The sequence below is a fragment of the Diabrotica undecimpunctata genome, chromosome 6 (genome assembly GCF_040954645.1).
Source record: "Diabrotica undecimpunctata isolate CICGRU chromosome 6, icDiaUnde3, whole genome shotgun sequence".
Taxonomy (NCBI): domain Eukaryota; kingdom Metazoa; phylum Arthropoda; class Insecta; order Coleoptera; family Chrysomelidae; genus Diabrotica; species Diabrotica undecimpunctata.
This window is the reverse complement of record NC_092808.1, coordinates 30241579-30263161: the sequence shown is the minus strand read 5'-3', so window position 1 is coordinate 30263161 and position 21583 is coordinate 30241579. Positions and strand designations below refer to the sequence as shown.

The following is a 21583-nucleotide window of genomic DNA, read 5'->3' as shown; positions in this document are numbered from 1 at the left end:
GAGGAGATATATCCAACGTGTGAAGTCGGGACCGTATTCTTAGCTTCGTTCATCTGTTTGCTTGTAGTGGGGATAACGGATGGGTGTTCATGTAGCAACACAGGTACTACAGGGAGGATGGAGTCCCACATGGTAGCAGCGAGCGTGTCATTCTCATCTGGTTGAAGACTCTTAGGGGCAATGGTTTCATTAACAGTCATATGCCAAAAGGCCAAAAGGACCTGAGTCACGCTTTCCGCATTTTGCGGCCATTTCATGTCCCAACTATCGATGCAATTCGGATTCCGCAAATGTCGGTGAAATGCAATTCGGATTCCGCAATTCTATGGGTATACGTGAAGCACTTTTCACCTTACAAGTCCTACTTCAGAGATGCCGCGATGTCAGTTGTGATGTCTATATTTGTTTTATTGACTACGCCAAGGCATTTGACCGTTGTCAGCACCAGAAGATGGTCACCGCACTACAAAGAGTAGGATTGGATGAGAAGGACATTCGGATCATCATGAATTTATACTGGAACCAGCGTGCTCAAGTCAAGGTCGAAGACCAACTGACCGACCAAGTGAAGATCATGCGAGGAGTAAGGCAAGGATGTGTGCTATCGCCGACTCTTTTCAATATATACTCTGAGGAGATTTTTAATGAAGCCCTCACAAACCTAGACATGGGAATCCAAGTGAACGGTGAATACATCAATAATATCCGCTACGCCGATGACACTGTGTTACTAGCAACCAGCCTAAACGATCTGCAGGCCTTACTAGACCGAGTGCGAACTGTGAGCGTATCATACGGACTGAACCTTAATATTAAGAAAACTAAATTCATGGTTGTCAGCCATACAAATTTAGATCCCGGGGCACTAATGGCAGGTAGCGAAGAGATCCAGAGAGTCGACAGATTCACTTACCTCGGAACTACCCTCAACGTACAATGGGACTATGCTCAAGAGATTAGATCCAGAATTGAAATGGCACGGTCTACATTTATTAAGTTGAGATCCTCGCTGTGCTGCAGTGATCTCAGTTTGAGAACCAAGATGCGGATAGTGAGGTGCTACGTTCTTCCAGTGTTACTATATGGAGTTGAAGCCTGGACACTGACGCAAGCCACTGAAAAACGAATCGAAGCCTTCGAGATGTGGATATACAGAAGGATACTAAAAATATCTTATGTGGACCATTGTCACTAACGTTGAGGTTCTACAGCGCATGACAAAAGAAAAGTGCTTAATTTAATTAAACAACGTAAGCTTGAGTACCTCGGCCACGTGATGCGGAACGAAGAAAAATATCGAATTCTTCAACTTGTTATGCAGGGTAAAGTATTTGGCAGAAGAGGACCGGGACGCCGTCGTATCTCGTGGTTGAAAAATCTCCGACAATGGTTTGGAATGACCTCAGCGGAGCTGTTTCGTAGAGCAGTCAACAAAACCATGATAGCCTTGATGATCGCCAACATCCGGACCGGATAAGGCACTGAAGAAGAAGAAGAACTATCGATGAAGGTCTCTTTGATATTTTTTTACAGAAACTATTTTAGTATATCTCGTCTTTGTTCATTCATTAATAAGATAAAAGTTTAAGTAATCTTTTTATTACCAAAGGTTGATAATACTTTGAAGGTTAGCACGTAATACTTTAGATACATTTTCTTTTCTTAAATTTATTTGTTGTTACTCTACCTTTTAAAACTAAATATCTGCCTAAAAATTGGTAATTAGGTACTAAAAATCTCAATATACTCATGAGAATTCAACTATTAAGATACAATCATCTAATCCAGATTTTGACCACTTTAGATCTTTTCTTTCATATCATTTTGCTAACGGATATTTGTGAGAGCTAATGCATTTATAATTTTTTTATTTCCTTATATTGTTACATCTGAGAAAACGAAATTATTTTTAGTTAAACCAATATTTTTTTTACTTTATTTACTTTTTTTGAATGTATCTCCTAATAAGATTTTAGCGAGAGTAAGAGAGTTTGGGTCACCCTAGTTCTCTTCTTATTGGTCTTGAGGGAGAAAGTTACGTCTAAAATTACATTTTTTCTTTGGAGTTGTTTAAGTACATTCTCTGTAATTCTATTATATAAAGCATAATCTCCTTAATACAGTTACAATTCTGTCTGTATGTAAGGTGTCACAGATACATTTAAACAAAATTATAATATAGATATAAATCTAGAAAATTCAAACTATGTTTTGAATGAAATTTAAATTAGAGGAGAAGGTCCTAATATGGGCCCCATTTGGTTTTTTTCAAATTGTTTTTTTTTATCTTTCATAATAATTATGTAAAATTGGACATATGCGTAGATTCAACATTAATAATAATACTGAATAGTTATTTATTTAAAAAAGCTTTGGGAAAAGCAAATAGTAAATGTAATATAAAGGACTACGGCACATTTCTTATGTAAAAGTGATTTCAGTTAAATTGGCTGAAATTTTGCAGAGATTTACCTTTGGTCATGCTGATAAAAGGTTTTGATTGCCCCAAGACTCATCAATTTTTCTCAGTTACAGAAGTTTAAAGTTTGGGTTTTTAGTCCATTTGAATAATGCCTAATATGTGTATAATATACAGGGTGCTAGTAAATAAGTACACCAAACTTCAGGGAGTGATTCTGCATGAAAAAATTAAAAACTACGGTAAATTATACTACTATGTATTATTCAATGGACTAAAAACCGACACTTTGAACATCTCTAGCTCAAAAATAATTAATTTCTCAAGTATTGGTACATACAAACTTTTTATCAGTGTGATCAAAGCTATCTCTTAGCAAGATTTTAGCCAATTTGACTGAAATCACTTTTACATAAAAAAAACGAAGTCCTTTCATGAAAATTTTAAAATTGCTCAGTGCATTGGAAATGTGGACCCCTAAAAAAATTACACACAAATATTTTATTTATCCAAAACACAGTTTAGTAACTTAGCAAAACAGAAATAAATTGAAACTATTTGCAAAAATCGCAAACGAAAGTGTCTTTCTTATCTCAAGAATATTATCCATGTGTCCACAAATTACGAATAAGGCATTGAATCCAGAGCTCTCTTTTTGTATGCTTGAAATCGCCTTTCACAAAATATACACTCTGCATCTTGGTCGTCTATTGTATCTTGCACGAATTTCTCAAGACCAACATCATCGTCAGCTGAAAAAAATTGTTCAGATGCTGCAGAACTATCTTCACTGCTGATTTCGGATGTTTTTGATTTCTTCTGGATTTTTCTGGATTTTCTGAATCTTGTAATAAGTCAGGTTTGTAGAATGAGTAGGTAATTATTTTTGATTTGAAACCATTTCGTCTACAAGAGAATTTTTTTCAAGATTAGCGCAGGGGATATTTCAAAAAGTAACACAATCTTGGAGAAGTCTTCCTAGAGTATGACGTCGATGGTTCTATGGACTCTATGTCAATACATTTGGAGCAGGTAGGTTGAGGTTCCATCAGTTTCTCTTGTAAATAACCAGAAGCTGCTCCTTTTTCGTCGTTGTAATTTTTCACCTATAAAATCTGCGCCAGAAATAATGTTACGGTCAGAGGGATAGGTTTCCGTTAGTCTCGACAATTATTTACGGCAATTACTTCCGAATATGACTATAAAAATGTCTTCTCTAACCATTTTGTTAATCAAATTGTGTAAGAGCGCGTTGATTTATACGAATCCAATTTCTTACTTTTTTGCTGTAGTATACCATAAAGCTACCTATACAGGTTTTATCAAAAAGTTGAAGCTTATGTGTGGCATGAGGAGAAAGGTAAATTATAGAAACAAAATTTTCTCTAGCTAAAATAGTCACTTCCAAATTGCGCGTGCGGCTATAAAAGACATCGATTACTAAAAGAAGAGAAGACTCATTTTTTGGTATCACAAGAATTATAAAATGTTTCGTCCATTCTGCAAACGAATTCTGTTGTATCCAACCCCTTAGATAAACCTCATATATTGATCCATGTAGAGTATCAAGCACTAACTGATCATTTCTATTATTTAGGCAAAAAATGAGCAACGAATTGACCAGCAGCACTCATTGGTACAATTATGATTACAAGAGAACCACGTTCGGCAGGTGTCAGAGACGCAATTTGTCGTTTTCCTTTTCTTCCTTCTACTTATGCAACTTTGCTCTGGACAATTGAAAATCCAGTTTCATCCACTTGGAAAACTCTATGCGGACAAAAATTATGTTTCTTGCATTCGGTTTCTAACTTATCAAAAAATTCCTGTACGTTTTGTTTGTGTTAAAGCTCAGAACTCTAGAAAAGGAAGTTCCAATGGGTTTTTGATGTAATAGAAAAGTATTATGGTGCCTTAGGAAAGCGTCCAGTTAGCTTCTTCCTGCAGTGTTATTTTTAAAATGATCAGTTAGTGCAATTTTCGTAGCTAATGTGTATGGCATTCTGCCAATGTCTTTTCGTGCTAGACCATAATACGCAGCTTCCATTACTTAAATATACTAAATCAACTGTACTTCGATTTATTTTCCTAATATCTAGTATTTTTCTTCCAAGTGGAGTTGAAATTATTTTCTCTACATTTAAGCTTCTAGTCTTCTAAATTTTCAAGAATCTTTGTAAAGACAATCTTGGTACGTTAAAACTTTTACTAGCATTTTTAAAGGCATTACTTTATCGCTAACAACGGTTAGAATTTTTTTGCAAGTCCATTTTTTCTCATGTTTTACTGTGATACTTCTTAAAAGCTAAACATTTCAGCATGAATACATAAAAAGTTACAATAATTTAAAATGTGGTGTTACATAACACTTCAGAAGGATATTTAGAATAGCAGGGAAGCAGCAGAAAACGAACACGGAAATATTGCGAGAAATGGGCAAAGAATACGAAATAATAAATGCAATAAAAAAAATTAAGTTACCATGTAGGAACGTATAGTGAGGTGACAGCGATATGAAATGCTCAGTTGATAATACAGGGAGAGATAAGAGAAGCGAAGAGTGTTGGAAGAAAGAGAGTGTCAGAAAAGAGAGAGAGAGAGAGAGAGAGAGAGAGAGAGAGAGAGAGAGAGAAGGGACTGGTTAAAATGTAGTTCGATAGCTCTAAGAAGGAATAGATAGAATTAGGATTGTGATAATGATATTATACAACCTTCGATTGGAAGACGACACTTAAAGAAAAAGATTTCACTTCCGGAGCTTTAAATGGAGGTCCTATATTGCATTATGTGGTAGAAGTTATATTATTTCTCTCACAAAGATTTTCTTAATGTACTTTTTGCTCTTATCTTTTCTCTGATCTTTTCGACTATTAAATTTTCCCCATTTTTAGCCAATATTCTGAATTCTTAGCCTTAAATAAGTATAGGAGCTTCTGGGCTTTCACACTTTTTATGAGTGTGAGGGAGTGCTATATATATCCTAAAGTATTTTTATTTTAGCTGATTGTATAATAAATTGACTCCGTTACCTGTCCCCTGGGACCGATATTCGTTATTATTAAAGTGCGGTATGTGAAAACTGCAAACTTTTAAAAATTGCAAAAGGCATATCTTCTTATATTGAAAGACACAAGATGAAGCAGAAAACTAATTGACTGGCGCCCAGGAGAAGACAAACGCAGCAGAGGACGACCACCAACACGCTGGATGGACGACATTAGACGAATATCCAAGAAATGGCAACAAGAAGCACAGAACCGTGAAGGGTGGCGAAAAATGGGAGAGACCTATGTCCAGCAGTGGACATGATGATGATGATATCTTCTTATATTTTTTATTTATCTAATATTCTTTTATTTTTAATGCTAAAAACAGCATTATACTTAAGCGTCTTAAGATTTGAAACATTTCTAAAAGAAAAAATGTACCGGGCTTTGGAGGCCGGTATCGCACAGACTGGTCCTACGGGACTGGCGCATATTTATATATGCATGCTTGCGCAGTCAATCGACGTTTAGTATCGTTTGTATTTCAATAGCAGGTGTGGTTACGACCATGTTTTACTAGTCTAAAAATGTCATCTCGCTTTAAAAAGATTTTGTTTTTAGCTCAAACAGCTGATACAAACATAACAAAAACTGTAAAGTGTAACGAACCGAGTACTTCAGTTGAAAATAAAAAAATTAACAAAGATAACCCAAGTATTGTAAATGTGCGCCAAAGTCCAACTGATTCAAGAGACCATGTGCTTGCAGAGTTACCAAATAGTGATAGTGAAAATGAACGGGACCATCCTTTTGATTCGGACGATTCTGTAATCGACAAAAACTATTTTCTTGCACCAAGCTATTGGTCCCAGGGACCGATAAAGCACAGTTCCATGGTTTAAATATTTTGTGAACGCAGTCAATCTGATAAACTTCTAAGATAGTTTAAAAATTCTGGTTAAATTCTTCTTCTTTGTGTGCCGTGCTGGTTTTCAAGCGTTGGCTATCAACGTATTAACAAGCTGGTGATATGTTTCTCAATCGGCAGCTAGATAAAACAATTCCTCGATAATTCGACCTGTCCATTATCTAATGTTACGCAGACAGGACAGTTGCTTTCTTCCGACTCGGCGTTTTCCTTGGATTTTGCCCTGATTGATCAACTGGAGTAAGCAATATTTAAGTCCTCTCATTAATTCATCAATTCTCTCTCTTTATGCATGGTGTCTAGTAGGGATGGGAAAAACCTACCGGTTTTAACCGAAAACCGGTTTTTTTACTTCGCAATAACCGGTTTTATCGGTTGTTTTTTTTGGTCCGGTTATAACCGGTTTTTTATTTTTAAAGTAAAAACCGGTTATTAGGTTTTTACCGTGATTAGGATTAGGTTAGGTATTATTTTGGATACCAATCATAATTATTATTCACAAGTAATTATTCCATAAAAACCATAATTCAAATTTTATTTTATTTTATAAATACAGAAACAAACTGAAATTGCAAACTCACATCAGCCAGAAACAATTAAGTTTTGTTATAATATTTCGTTGAAAGGGTATTTGTAGTCGTAATATTTACATAAGAAGCGATCTGGTACATCATCTATTTTTCACACTTGACTCTTGACATTGAACGTGGGAGAATGGCTTTTTCTGATTACCAAAAATAATGTTATGACTATGAATATCGAATTACCGATTACGAATACGAATCTCCAAGGATTTCTGTACGTTTTAAAAACGATACACCCATACAGGAAGTATTAAATGAGTTAAAATGTATCTGTTATGCAAATATACAAACGTGTTAAAAGTAATACATGATAAATTTTTTTTGATGGTAGTAAAAATAAAAGATGAATTGCATTATCCAATTTATTTTTAAGTAAAATATTTATGTTAATATTATTTTTTTTTAAATCCCATTTGAAAGAGTCTGACAAATTTTTTATAAGTTGAAATGGTTGGGGTGGCGAATTTTTTGGGTTTGAGAGGAGAGGAAAATTGGTGGGTATTTTAGAAGATTATATTTTTAAATGGTAAATTAAATTTGCATCATTAATTAAATACAATAATTGCATATTATATTCTACTTTCATAATATATTCAATGACAATAGAACCTGAATTATTTTAGCGCTCTCTGTTGAGCAGTAGTATAATAATTTTGGTGTACTGTTCTCTACATCTGACTACTGAAATTTTATCGCCTTTCGATGAGGCCACAAAGGGAATCTCGGGTTCCCAGTACATTACTGCTAGCCATGTTATCCCCCTTGTGTCTATTATCGAAAGATCTTTAAAAAACCTCAAGCCAAACCTTAGTACAGCTCAAAAGTTATGCCAAAAGCTTATAACTAGCCTTTAAGAGAGGGACACTAAGCTTTTACGAAACCCCCTGCTTTGCCATGCTACAATCACGGACCCGAGGTTCAAAAAACTATATCTGAATCTGTCTATGGCGGAGACAGTCACATCCCATTTTATTCTCGTAAGTTAGGACGTATCTTACCGAAATCGAAAAACTTTCTCCTTTCTGCTCCTTCCAGAATGAAGAAGCTAAAGTGAGTTTAAAATCAAACCCTCTTTGGTCTTCACACGATCTGGAGTTGGTGAACAGTGGTTCCAGTTCTGATTTACTCTATATCTGCAGCAGCCTTTGCTGCCGAGATTAAGTGATCCGTTTTCATTCTAGGAGCAGAACAGAACCTGTATGCCAGGCTTGGCTTTTATAGCTAAAAAATACATGTCGTTGGTTGGAAGTTCGGAGGCATCAGAGAGACTGGTGTCATCATTGAATGATATTGTGTCAGATGAAAGAAGCCGCTTAACCGACCAACATATATATGAACGAGTTTTTCTCAATAGGCTTCATGCTAAATCCATTTCATATAATATAACCTATTTGTAACCTTCTAACCTATACTTTTTTACTTCAAATATTACGTCATTCTACTTTTCTATATTACTATTCTATATTATACTTTTATTGTATTTAATATTAATCAATAAATATATAATAATAATAAAATAATAAATAAATATAATAATTAATAGAATAAAATGGTTTTATTAAAAATTGTGTTTTATGTATATTTATATTGATGTTCTTTTGATAGTACTAATTTTGATTATATTGATATCGAGTCGAATGTAGTATCGCAAACTAAAGTGCATTGTAAATGTAACTTTGTAACCTATTTTATTAAAAAAAACCGAAAACCGGTTTTTGGAAAAACCGGTTTTTTTTGGCCGGTTATAACCGCCAGGTTAAACCGTAAGCAAAAAAAACCGGTATAACCGAAAACCGGTGTTTTGTCAAAAACCGCCATCCCTAGTGTCTAGCATACGTTTGTTAGATATGTGTGCTGTCCACGAGATTTTGAGCATGCGACGATTATACCACAACTCGAACGCTTTTATTTTATTAAGATTTTTTATTTTGTTGTCCAGGTTTCACATCCAAAGAACAAAGCGAACCAGACGTAGCACTTCCATACTCTTGACGTATGGTCAATGACAGACTTCTGCACAATACAAAACGCCAGTTAATAAAGTTTTTTTGATTAAATTAATGTAGTTATTATTAAAGCATAATTTCTCTTTATTCCTTTTTTTATTTTGTTTTCTTTTCCCTTTTTCTCATATTTTTTATTTTCCCAGGTTCAAGTTTTTATTATGATTTATGATTTTAGGAAAAGTCTTACTACCCTGTATATCAAGAACCACAATCCATATCGATCTCGCGCTACTACCGGAGGCGGTATTTTGACGGCGGCGCTGCCACACGAAACCCGAAACACAAACGACCAACAACAGCGTCGCGATGCCAGTAGACCTGTTGGCATAATCGCAACAACACGTTCGTACGCAATCACTTTTTGGCCTAAAGTTGACAGTTTACCGTTTTGTGCTCCTCGTTTTGGTATATTTACAGCAGATCAACTTTGAATACATCTCAATAGGTAAGTAATTTTTACTTCATAGTAAAATAAATATTGATTTACTACGGACCCAATTGCGGGTCATAAAATTTGGGGTTAGTGTTTTGTTTTCTTTTGGAAATATGCATGCTGTAATGACTTCCTTATGGCTTTCGAGCACGGTATCATTGACTGGTAAAAAGTACAGCGCAATAAAAACTTGACTTGAAACTTTTAATGTGCACAATGTGTCTTGTGAAGTTCTACCACTAGAACCATTAAGATGAAGGTTTAAATAAAATATTACTAAATCATTCAAAAATTTTCATTTAAAAGTCTCTTTTGAGACAAATATATTTTTCTTAAATATGATCTTATGCCCATTATAGTCAAAAAAGTAGATTTCGAGGCAGGTATAAAAAAAAACAAAATTTCATTTTTATATGCAAGTCTTCTTAAACATATATGCACCAAAACTATACAATTATTCTCGATAATGCATGATGCAACAGTTTTTGTGGTAAAAAAATTATAACGGTTTTTATACAGCATTATATAAAGCAGAAAAATAATAAATATCGACATCTCAAATTTGTACAAGAATCTATAAAAATATTATGACTATCCCAACAAACTTCGATAGAATACACCATAAAATGCAAATGCGATGTGACAAAAACTGTACTATCAATAATTCTCAAACGCAGTATAACTAACTAAAATTGAATTCTTTATTACTTTACGTTATTGAAGATAAAACGATCAAGTTCAAAATATTCCAAAAAACAATTAATATATTGTAAATTATACAGGATACTCCAAAAAGTGTGATATATCAAAGATATATTTTTTCTTATGGAACACCCTATTTTTGATAACATTTTTAAATTGTACTTAAAAAATTATCAATGTTTTTGTGAGAGTTTCCTGTACTGCCCCGCTAAGTTGAAAAGTTTTATCTACTAATTGTGCTATTTTGAGAAAAACGCAATTAACTTTAGTTTTGAAGCTATCTTCTTGTGGCATTTAATTGGAAATTTCCAAATGGAAATTTCCACGATTTCCGAAGTGGAAATTAAAACGTCAATAAACTTACTTTCACCTTTAATTGTGGCTTATTCCCATTTAAATAGTAATAACTTAAGTTTACTGCGCCATCCTTAATATTAATGACATCAAACTGTAATTTTGAATAAACTTGATTTGTTTATATACAATTTGTGAGATATTCTTGTTCTTCTTCTTCTTCTTCCTTCTTGTATGTAGGCTTTAAAGCCTGTTTCTTCTTCAATATTAGCCTCCTAAATTATTTAAATTATCGCGCCATCTTTTTCTTAGTCAACCAATACTTCTTCGTCCATTTGGTGACTTATCTCGTGTTATTCGTACTATTCTATCCTCTGTCATTCTACTAATGTGTTCGTTCCACTCCTGTTTTCGTTTTGTCACCCATCCATTTATGTCTTCCATATTGCATGCTCTTTTTATGTTTTCGCTTCTCTCCCTATCCAACAGACTTTTTCCTGATATTAGTTGAAGTATTTTCATCTCTGTTGTTTCTAGTAGTTGTCTCATTTTAGATGTGTCAGATTTTGTCTCCGCCATGTATGTTAATGTAGGTCTAATTGCTGCTTTATAGATTCTTGTTTTTGTGTCTTGTCTTAGGTGTTTCTTCCAGATTGTGTCATTAAGAGATCCCGCCGCTTTACTTGCTTTTAAGCTATGTTGTCGTACTTCTTCTTCAACATCTCCGTAACTAGTTATGTCTATTCCCAGATATCTGCTTCCTGCTGTATTATTTTTCCATCAATTTTGATTTTATATCGTAGTGGGTATTTAGATGCTGTCATACATTTGGTTTTTTCTGCTGATATTACCATATTATATTTCTTGGCTGTTGTATTGAAGATGTGTGTTAATCTTTGGATCTCGTCTTCTGTCTCGGCGTTAATGCGGCGTCGTCTGCATAACATAATATTTGGATTTCTTTGTTCTTCGTTCTGTAACCATGACCTTTACGTACTTTCATTCATTATTATATTAAACAGAAGTGGGCTTAACGAGTCACCCTGTCTGACTCCGCTTTGTACTATTATACACTGTATTAGTTTTCCATTTATCTTTACCTGTATTTGATTATGGTGTAGCATTTTAAAATTCCTTGATATATATCGAAATCCCCTCGTATATATATATATATATATTAAAACACCGAAGAATATTTTCAATGTATTTTATTTCCTATCGGTATGTGTAAAAAAAACCGAAATAATATTTCGATCCCTTTTGCTTTGCCAAGTAATATAAATACATTTTTAAAAGTTTGTTTATGCAAAACAGATGTGTATTTCCTTTTTATCCTTTTGATCAAAGCTTTAAGATATTTTTCGTCGTCAAATGAACTAAATATTCCAGTTTATACGTTTTGTTTATACTAAGTGGAGAAGCGAATGATTTTTAAAAATCACAGTACTCTCGCGTAGGCATTGTCAGTGATAGCTGCCTTCTAGCGTTTATCCAAATTTCACGTCGAATGTAATGTTTTCTGATTTTGTCCCTTTTCATGAAAAATGTGTAGCAGTATAAAGTTAATAGTAGCAGTTTAATTTGTAGTTGTAGTCTAATTCTACCTGTTCCAGTTGCTTAAGCAGAAAAGTTTCCAAAGTTTGTGTTCCAGTGCCCTAACTTTCAATCTCAAATAGTCAGTCCTATCGCAGTTTGGAGATGAATTTGTTCGTGTAACGGTGAATCTAATTCCAGTTCTACCCCCAGAAATTCCAGTGAAGTCTAGTTTCCACCCCCAATCACTAATCAAAAAGTCACTCCTATCAAAGATGTATTGATTAAAAGGCACTAGTCACCATTTTGTAAAACCTGCTTTTATGTTACTAGGGTTCATAGACTTATCAAACGCATATCCGACACATTCCGTGGTTTGGAAAATTGTTATTGGCTTTCCTGGATTTCTCATCATCCATCAGTTCATAGCACTGTAATAGTATGCTTTAAATAGATCATAAACAGCCACAAGCAATGACTGTAATTTGTCGGAACAATGTGGTGATCAAGTAAGTATGGTAACTTCCTTGTCTTTTGCTAAATTTACTGTATCAATGGAAAAATAATGTTTTTCTAGATAATCCAAAATCAGTAATGTTGGATTTGTTTTGGAACTTCTAGAGTGTTGCATAAAATGCCGCATACCAGCTGCAAATATTCAGAGTGCATCCATCCAGAGGGATTTCCAAGTTCTAATGTAGCAACAGGTAGCCCGTTTAATATGTAATGGTTAAAATTAACTCTTGGGAAGATCATGACAGGGGTAGTGCTGTTCCTCAAATATTAGGGAAAAAATAACTTCATTTTTTTTGTAAAATTTATACACCTGTTAAACTCATAAGGCAGTAAGTTGTCACTAACATACCTCATTCACCGCTTGTAATTTTATTGATTTGTTTTACTACCCTAGGTGCAAGAATATTTGATGACTTTGGTACAGTTGAGGTTCATCTTAATTGAAAATTTTTGAGCCTTCAGAAAATCCATCAAAACGCTTCAAAACTTCCTCTAAATTTCGAAAAAATTCATACATATTACAACGATTAAATGATGTCACCTGGATAAGCTACAATCTTCCAGTTAGCGTATACTAAATTCGGAATGTCTCCTTCTGAAGCCATGAAGCCAATCAAGTCCATTAGACTTTATTTCTTCCTATTTCTGAGGCATATGAATTTTTCAAGGACTTCCTACTGATTGTCTTACTATTGGGGAACCGTCTCTTGCCTTCTTTACTGCTCTATTTGTTATCATTCGGCTTATATGATCGTTCCATTCTACTCTTCTATTTCTTACCCGGTTCTTGATGTTCTCCATCTTGTTACTACGTCGTATATCTGTGCTTCTAGCTTTGTCCCATAGTGTTTTACCATCAATTTTTCTGTTTTCATCTCTGCTGTTTCTAACATCCTTTTTGTCTTCTCTGTGTCAGGTCATATTTTTGCGGCGTGTATCATGATTGGTCTGATAACTGTTTTGTAAATTTTGCCTTTTATTTCTTTCCCGATATTTTTATTTTTCCATATTGTTTCATAAAGGCACCCTGCAGCTATGTTTGCTCTACTAATTTGATCTTGCAGTTCTGTTTCAATCTTTCCGTAGATAAATAATGTGATGCCTAGATATTTAAACTCATCAATTGTTCTATTATTTGACTTTCCAGCTCTGATTACACCTTGGTAAATTTGCTGTTATAAGTTAAAACCATGCATTTTGTCTTTTTTTGGGGAAATTAACAAGTTAAATATTTTGGCGATTATATTAAATTGGTGCAGCATACGTTGTAAATCATTTTCCCTTTGAGAGTATTGCGTCGTTTGCATTGCATATTATTTTAAGTTGTTGTTCTCCCATTTGGTATCCATTTTAATTCTTATTTTTTTTATTATTTCATTTATAATCAGGTTGAACAAGGGGGGACGAAAAGAATCTTCCTGTCTTGTCCCATTGCTAGCTTCAATGGGATCAGTTAGTTCTTCTTCTACTTTTACTTTTATTGTATTGTTTTGGTTAATATTTTTAATCGTGTTGATTATTCCTACAGGTATCTCTCTTGCGTACAATAAGTGGTTAACGTCCTTTAATTTTACTTGGTCAAATGATTAATTAATTTAAGGTTCACGAAACATAGATATGCCGAATTGTTGTATTCTAATGATTTCCTTGCACTTGCCTCATTACAAATATAGCGTCGGTGCATGATCTTCCTGACCTAAAACCTCGTTGTTCTTCTGCTAGTGTTGGTCAGATGTAGTCCTTCGTAATTTAGGAGTTCGTTCGATATTCTGTCCTCTCTTGGTGATTTTTTGTTTTGTAATTTTCTTAATGCTCCTTTACCTCTTCCTTCTCAACATTTATTTCTTCGTTTGTCGTCACCTCTGGTGTTGGTGGTTCATTATCTTCACCTTTAGCAAATAGGGATTGAAAGTAGTCTGCGCATGTTTCCTTCTGAACGTGTTTCGTTTTTATTAGTTCGTTCATTTCTTTTAAAACCTTTCTCCTTCTTCATGCTTTAAAAACACAACTAGCACTGGCCATGTCAAACCAGTGGCTTTGCGCGCTAGCCCTCTTTAATATCTCTCGTTTTTAACAACTGGCAATCCTAATTTACAACCATTTTTTCTTAGGAAACCTTATATCATCATATTAAAAAAATAGCTTTAATTAATGTAAAAAACATGCATATACGTGCAGCGTATTTTATTGAAAAAATCAATAACCGACATTTTTGTTCAAAAATAATTTATCATTAATTGAATTAAAACTTATTGTGGCCACTTTTCGACTTGTAACCTGTTATCAATGTATTCTCCTATTTTTAAATGTATGTAAAAATGTGAGTCTGATTAACTACTATTACCAACTTTAACACAATTTTAAGTTATCGAGAACGTTTTAATTTGGGGCATATAATCCCCGGGAACTTAAATTAAATTTAGAAGGGTTATGGTCGGTATATACATGTATTACATAAAAGATTTAACTTCTAAGGGCCGGTTGTTTGAACGCTAATCAAAACTTGATTGTAATTAAATATTTAATTACAATCAAATTCATGTCAAAATTATTAAAAAATGCTTATTGTTATTATTGATTTATATATATACAAGGATTTCCACAGTTTTCACTGTATTCCTTCACTCAACCGTTTTCTCCAATTTTTCCTGTTTAGCCAGTCCCCTTCCTGTAGGTTTCTTCTACTCATTGCTTCATCCACCTCATCTCTGAAAGATCTTCGGGGTCTGCCTCTCTTTCTTCTTCCTATCGGGCTCCACTCTGTTATTCTATTTATCCACCGATTTTGGTCTGCTCTTCTCACGTCCGTACCAGGTTAACCTCTTTTGTTCGATGTAGTCTATTATGTCGGAGTTCATTCCCATTCTCCTCTTAATCTCCATGTTATTTATTCTATCTCTTCTTGTTACTCTGCAGCTTCTCCTTAGGAATTCCATCTCTGTTGCTCTTATTTTGTTTTTGGTTTTCTTATTTATTGTCCAATTTTCACACCCATAAGTGAGGATACTTCTTGTCATGGTATTATATATATTTTTCTTTGTTTTCATGCTGATATTCTTATCCCATAGTACCGGGTTTAATTTTCGTATGCAGTCTCTTGTTTGTCCTAGTCTATTTTTTATATCTTCCTCCGTTGTTCCTTTGTTTGATATTATGAAACCTAAATACTTATACTTGTCTGTTCCTTTGATTTGTTTACCTTCGTCTATTTCCAGCTGTTTTATTTCTGTATTCTCCGTTGTTAGGTATTCAGTTTTCTTTAGGTTTATTTCCATCCCATTCTTTGTACATTCCTGCTCCAGTTTTCTCATCATAAAACTGAGGTCATCCTCGTCTTCTTGTGAGATCACTATTTGGTCGTCGGCAAAACTTAGCGTTTATAGATATTCGTTCCTTACTGGTATACCCATTCCCATTCCCATTCATATTATTGATTTGAAAATAAAAATATGAACTTTCAGTCAACATAACCTCAAAATGTGACGTATTTGATTTTAATTAAATATTTGATTACAATTAAGTTTTGATTAGCATTCGAATAATCGGCCCTAAGTTTAAGAAACGGTTAACTTCAGAAAAAAATGTTATAGGATTTTTTCGTTTTAAATTGTGTATTATTTTCTTACCATAAAGCAGCGCACTATTTTTGGGGACACCCTGTATAGTATCAACTCTCTTACTTAAATAAGGTACAGTTATTTGCTTGATTATTTTAATTTTAAATTTTAATCCTTGTTTTGTATTAGTTGTTCATTCTTTGTTTCATGTTGTTTTTGGCTTTTAGTTTGGGGATTGACTTATCTCCAGTATACTAGTATTATGGCTTCCCATTGGTAACCTTTTCATCATTTGAATAACTGAAAAGTCAATAACAGATAATTGACTACAAATCTTAAATTTGTGCTTTTTTGTTAACTTTCTAAATTTTAACTATTTTAGAACGATATTATGGCACCCATTCTCGTGAATAAATATTTTAAGTACTTCAAACTATAACAATATAGAGAAATTTCAGCTGCCTCAGTTAAACAGTTTTCGAATAATATTCTAAGAATGTTTAACTCTTGGATTAAATTTTCATTACCGAAGTTTGGAACACCTTAATGTTTCGCAACTTTACAGGGATCCCTTTGAACATCTACGATTAGATATAACAAGATATTTACTTTAAGGGTAAAATCGCTTTGAAAACTCCATAACAAGGTTACATAACAACGAATCAAAACTGAGAACAAACAGAATTCAATTCCTACATCCCTTCAAATAGAAAATTGACGCACTTTTCTATCTGAAAATCGAATCGAAAGCTATAGCCTAGTATTGCTATTTTTTTATATAGTTTTGTAAAATAAGTAGAAGTAACATACCCGTACTAAGATATTTGTGCTAAACTTTGTTGTTTTGGTAAACTACCATCATGATCTTTTGTATTCTTAACCTTTTTTTATTTTATTGATAACAGCATCAACCAATTTGGGGTATTAGCTGTACTAGAATTGTACTTAAATCTAAGCAGTATTCTTGATTAATTATTAGGTTCACAATTAGGTAAGAATGTCATATTTTACAATTTGTAAATAGCGTTTACAAAAACGTTTACAGTTTGTTTAAAACGTCGAATAATTAAATATATTTGTAAATTTACAATGTGCTCCTAAGACTGCCTTGAGATGTTTATATATGTTTGAGTGTTTTTGTCTTTTACTAATATATTTAGGACACGCTATTAAGATATGTGTTACATTAATATCGCAGTTACATAAGTCACAAATAGTGCGATTTGATTTGGAGATTAGGTAGCTATGAGTTAGTCTACTATGTCCTATACGCAAACGAATTAGATTAGCAAACAGCTGGCGATTTAAGTTTATCTCGCAGCAAGATTCGATTGAGGGCTCTACGATGTGTGGAGTTGATTGTGAAAGATTTCATTCGTTTTCCCATTCATTCATCACTTTTTCTTTAAGGAACGATTGGTCGGAAACAGACACTGAGTTGACTAACACTGAAGAAGCACTGTGTGTTGCTTCTTTGGCATGAAAATCTGCAATTCGTTTTCTTTAAGTCCAATGTGTGATGGAACCCATATAAAGCGTACTTGCTGCTTCGCCTTGTTTAGTAAATGTAATTGTTCTTTTATTAAAATACCTATATGATTACTTGCACTAATTAGATGCAATGAGAGACTCGGTATTTATGACAGAATTTGTAGTTTTTTGGGTACGTATGAAACAGCTGGAATAAAAGTAAACGGAGTTCCCATTAACAACAATATATATGCGGACGACACTGTGATCTTAGCCGAAAATATTGAAGATCTTCAGATACTGGTGACCAGAATAGCGGAGTATGGAAAAGAGTACAGTCTAACAATGAACGTCAAGAAGACGAAATTTATGAGAATATCAAAACTCAAAGAATTAACGAGAATCTTCTAATAAACGGAACCAACGTCGAACAAGTGGACAAATATGCATATCTGGGAACAATGATTAACTCCACAAATGATTATATTCAGGAAAATAAAATCAGAATAGAAAAGGCTAGAACAAATTTCAACAAAATGAGAAGAGTGCTATGTACAAGGGATTTAAAATTGGAACGAAGAGTTTGGTTGGCGAGGTGCTATGTTTTTTCGACTTTGTTTTATGAAATGGAATCTTAGACCTTGAATGCGACATCAATGAAAAAACTGAAATCATTTGAGCTGTGGGTGTACAGAAAAATTCTGAAAATATCGTGGACAGAACACGTCACAAACAAAGAGGTTCTGAGAAGGATGAATAAAGAAATAGAAATTTTAAGTACAATTAAATCAAGAAAATTGGAATATCTCGGACATATTACACGTGGAGAGAAGTACACCTTGCTCCAACTGATTATGCAAGGAAAGATCAGGTAAAGAGAAGCATAGGGAGGCATAGAATGTCATGGCTGCGCAACCTGAGAGAGTGGTACGGATGTACATCAAACGAACTTTTCAGGGCAGCTTCTCAAAAGTCCGAATAGCTATGATTGCCGACCTCCGCCGCGAAGATGGCACTTGAAGAAGAAGAAGGGTACGTATACGAATAAGGAATTGCAGAATTGAGTATAGTTCTCCAGAGTATATACTGCAAATAGAAGATAATTTAAACTGTAATACAATGTTCAGAGCTATAACTGCTGATCCTACACCATCAATTGTTTTGGATGAATCTGTATAAATATGACAATTATCTGGGAAAGAAGCAACTATGTTGTAAAAGGATTAAATAATTGTGGCATGAAGGGTCTCAAGCTTATTGTATTTAGAAAGAGTTAGATCACATATTGCAGGAGAAAAGGTCCAGGGGGGAGGTGTGACTGTATTTGTCAGATCAAACAATTTTGAGAATTGAATATTATGGAGAGTGAGATATCTTCTGAATCTCATGAAAAGGAAGGGTTCGTACTTTTTTTATTTATATAAGTTTCTTTCAAACATTCAAGATTGCACAGTACTCGCATTAAATTGAGACCAAATTGACAAGAATGCTTAATTTGCGTAATATGATATTTCCAAGATGATTTCTAAAAGTTTTAAGTTTTTCACATAAGTTACGTAATTTCCATATAACTAAAGATCTAGATTTGTAGAGTGCCGTATTTTGCAAATAAAATAAATTTGGTTTTGGTTTCACCAGTTTTTAAGGTGATTGATTGCCCATTGCAAGTTTCTATGGATAGAAAGAATATGTTTCCTCTTGAATATATAACTAAATCATCAACATTGAATCTCACCCTAACAAGTTTTACCCAGTAGACTAAGGGCTGACTACCTAACTAATGTTAAAGGTGACAATAAAGACAAAATTTAAATTACTCATTTTCTATTATTTATTAAGTGTCGACGACTACTTAGGTACGGAAACCACCAATGATAGCTTAGAAATGGAGGACAACCCAGAAACCATCGTAGAAGAAGGGAATGCGATTACCGGTGATTCCAATGACGATGAGGAAATGATGGAGATTAACGACCTACAAGACGTATTTTTCGGCAAAAATGAAACGTTTTGAATAAACCTATTTCAAGAAAAAGAATTCATTTAAAAATTATAATCAGAAATGATGTCGGTGTTCACCATTGTGTACCAACATCCTTTAGTATGACGAAGTTCAAATTATTTGTTTCTGAAGATATTGTACAAGATGTGGTAACTTTTACAAATCAACTAAGCCAGTTCGAGGTATAAAATCGCAATCAAGTTAGAAAGACAAAAGTTTACAAAGACTTTGATGAAATTAAAGTTTACGTATATATTGGACTGTTAATATGCACTGGTGCTTTGACTGGATGCGTTTTTATAATCTGATGGATGATAAAAGTACTCGAGAATACCGTAGACAAATCGAAAAACTAGCACCTTTTCGAAAAGTGATTGAAATGTTGATAAGTAATTATTATAATATTATAATTATTATATCCATCAAACGTGGAGTACGGCAGGATTGTGTTTTGTCACCCACTCTTTTTAATTTGTACTCTGAAGAAATCTTTAGGGAGGCTTTGGATGACAGACAAGAGGGAGTAAGACTAGGTGGAGAAGTAATCAACAATATTAGATACGCTGACGATACAGCCATTCTTGCAGAAAATTTACAAGATCTCCAAACATTACTAAATCTAGTCAGTGAAGCAAGTTATCGGAGAGGCCTTAAAATCAACATTTCAAAGACAAAGTGAATGGCAGTTGGAAAGATCAATATAGATCAAGGTCTGATTTCTCTTAATGGAGAGGAGATAGAAAGGGTAAATCATTTCAAATACCTTGGCAGCTGGTTAAATGTAAATTGTGACTCTGATGAAGAGATAATAACCAGGATCGAAATATCACGTAAGGCTTTTATGACCTAGAAACCAGTTTTATGCAACAGAAACCTGTCGATGAATATTCGTAGGAAGGTCCTGAAATGTTATGTGTGATCCATCCTATTGTATGGTTGTGAGACATGGACGTTAAAAACCACAATGCTAAACAAGTTAGAAGCATTCGAATTGTGGTGCTATAGACGAATCCTAAAGATATCGTGGGTTTCGCACACTTCCAATGAAGATGTTCTTCAAATGATCAATTCAGAACGTGTGCTCATAAACACCATAAAGAGGAAAACAACAGAATACCTCGGCCATATAATTAGAGGACCTAAATACCATCTACTTCGCCTTATAATATAAGGAAAAGTGGAAGGAAAGAGATGGATTGGTCGAAAGAAACTTTCATGGCTGCGTAATATTAGACAATGGTGTGGTTCCACGGTAGAAGAATTATTTCGCGCAGCAGCCGACAGAGAAAGGTTTCAGGAAATTGTAAACATGATGACGGCCAACGTCTGAATACGGACACGGCACCCAAAGAAGAAGAATTATTATAAAAAGCACCATAATCTCGGTTTTGATTTTACTGTTGATAAACAGTTAGTGCCATTTCGTGGTAGATATCCTTTTAGAGTCAGAGTAGATATGAAAAGCAAACCCAACATGTGGGATTAGGCTCCGGTATCTTGCAGATCTTTCGTTTTCTTCTTGTGCCTTGCTTGATTATCGTGCGTTGGCTATACTAATTTTGTTGACGGCAGCTTAGAAAAGGAATGCATGGATCTGTTAAACTATTCCCTCAGGTTTTTAACCCATGGCGTTCGTCTTCGACCTGGCCTCTTCTTCCATATTTTTCCATCTATCTTGCTTGTATTATTAAATGAAGAATATTAAATCTCTGGCTGACATATGACATACCTACGTCAAAAAATTTTTCTAGCTTGCGATTCATCACAGATTATTGTAAGAATTTATAAGTGTATTTAGAGAAACAAGGAAATACTTCGAAACGCGATCCAGGAAAAAGGATAGTTTTAGATTTGGTTTTCATTCTGGATACTTTTTGTCCCCACGGAAAACTTGTTGACTTCTTTGGAATAAGTAGAATATCTCATCGACAAGAAACTAATACTATTCGGAACGATACGAAGAAATAAAACGTGCATCTCTCCGGAGTTTATGCTTGCTTGAAATCGTGATATTTATTCTTCAGTTTTTGGATTTCAGTCGGAAATAAAAATAAGCAACCCAACAATCCAATCTCATCTAACCCACAAAACAAAAGAAAGTGTCAACCAGATATTGAAAGAACTTGAAGATTATTACAACGTAGAAAAACTC

General features: G+C 34.0%; 1 protein-coding gene across 1 annotated transcript in view; it reads left to right on the top strand.

Annotated features, from left to right (window-relative positions):
* LOC140443339 (uncharacterized) overlaps nucleotides 1-21583 on the top strand; it is a 284421-nt gene that overhangs the window by 5342 nt on the left and 257496 nt on the right. The window contains exon 2 of the mRNA XM_072534546.1: nucleotides 9100-9369. The gene's annotated coding sequence lies outside the window, so the exon portion shown is untranslated. The remainder of the gene's footprint in view (nucleotides 1-9099; nucleotides 9370-21583) is intronic.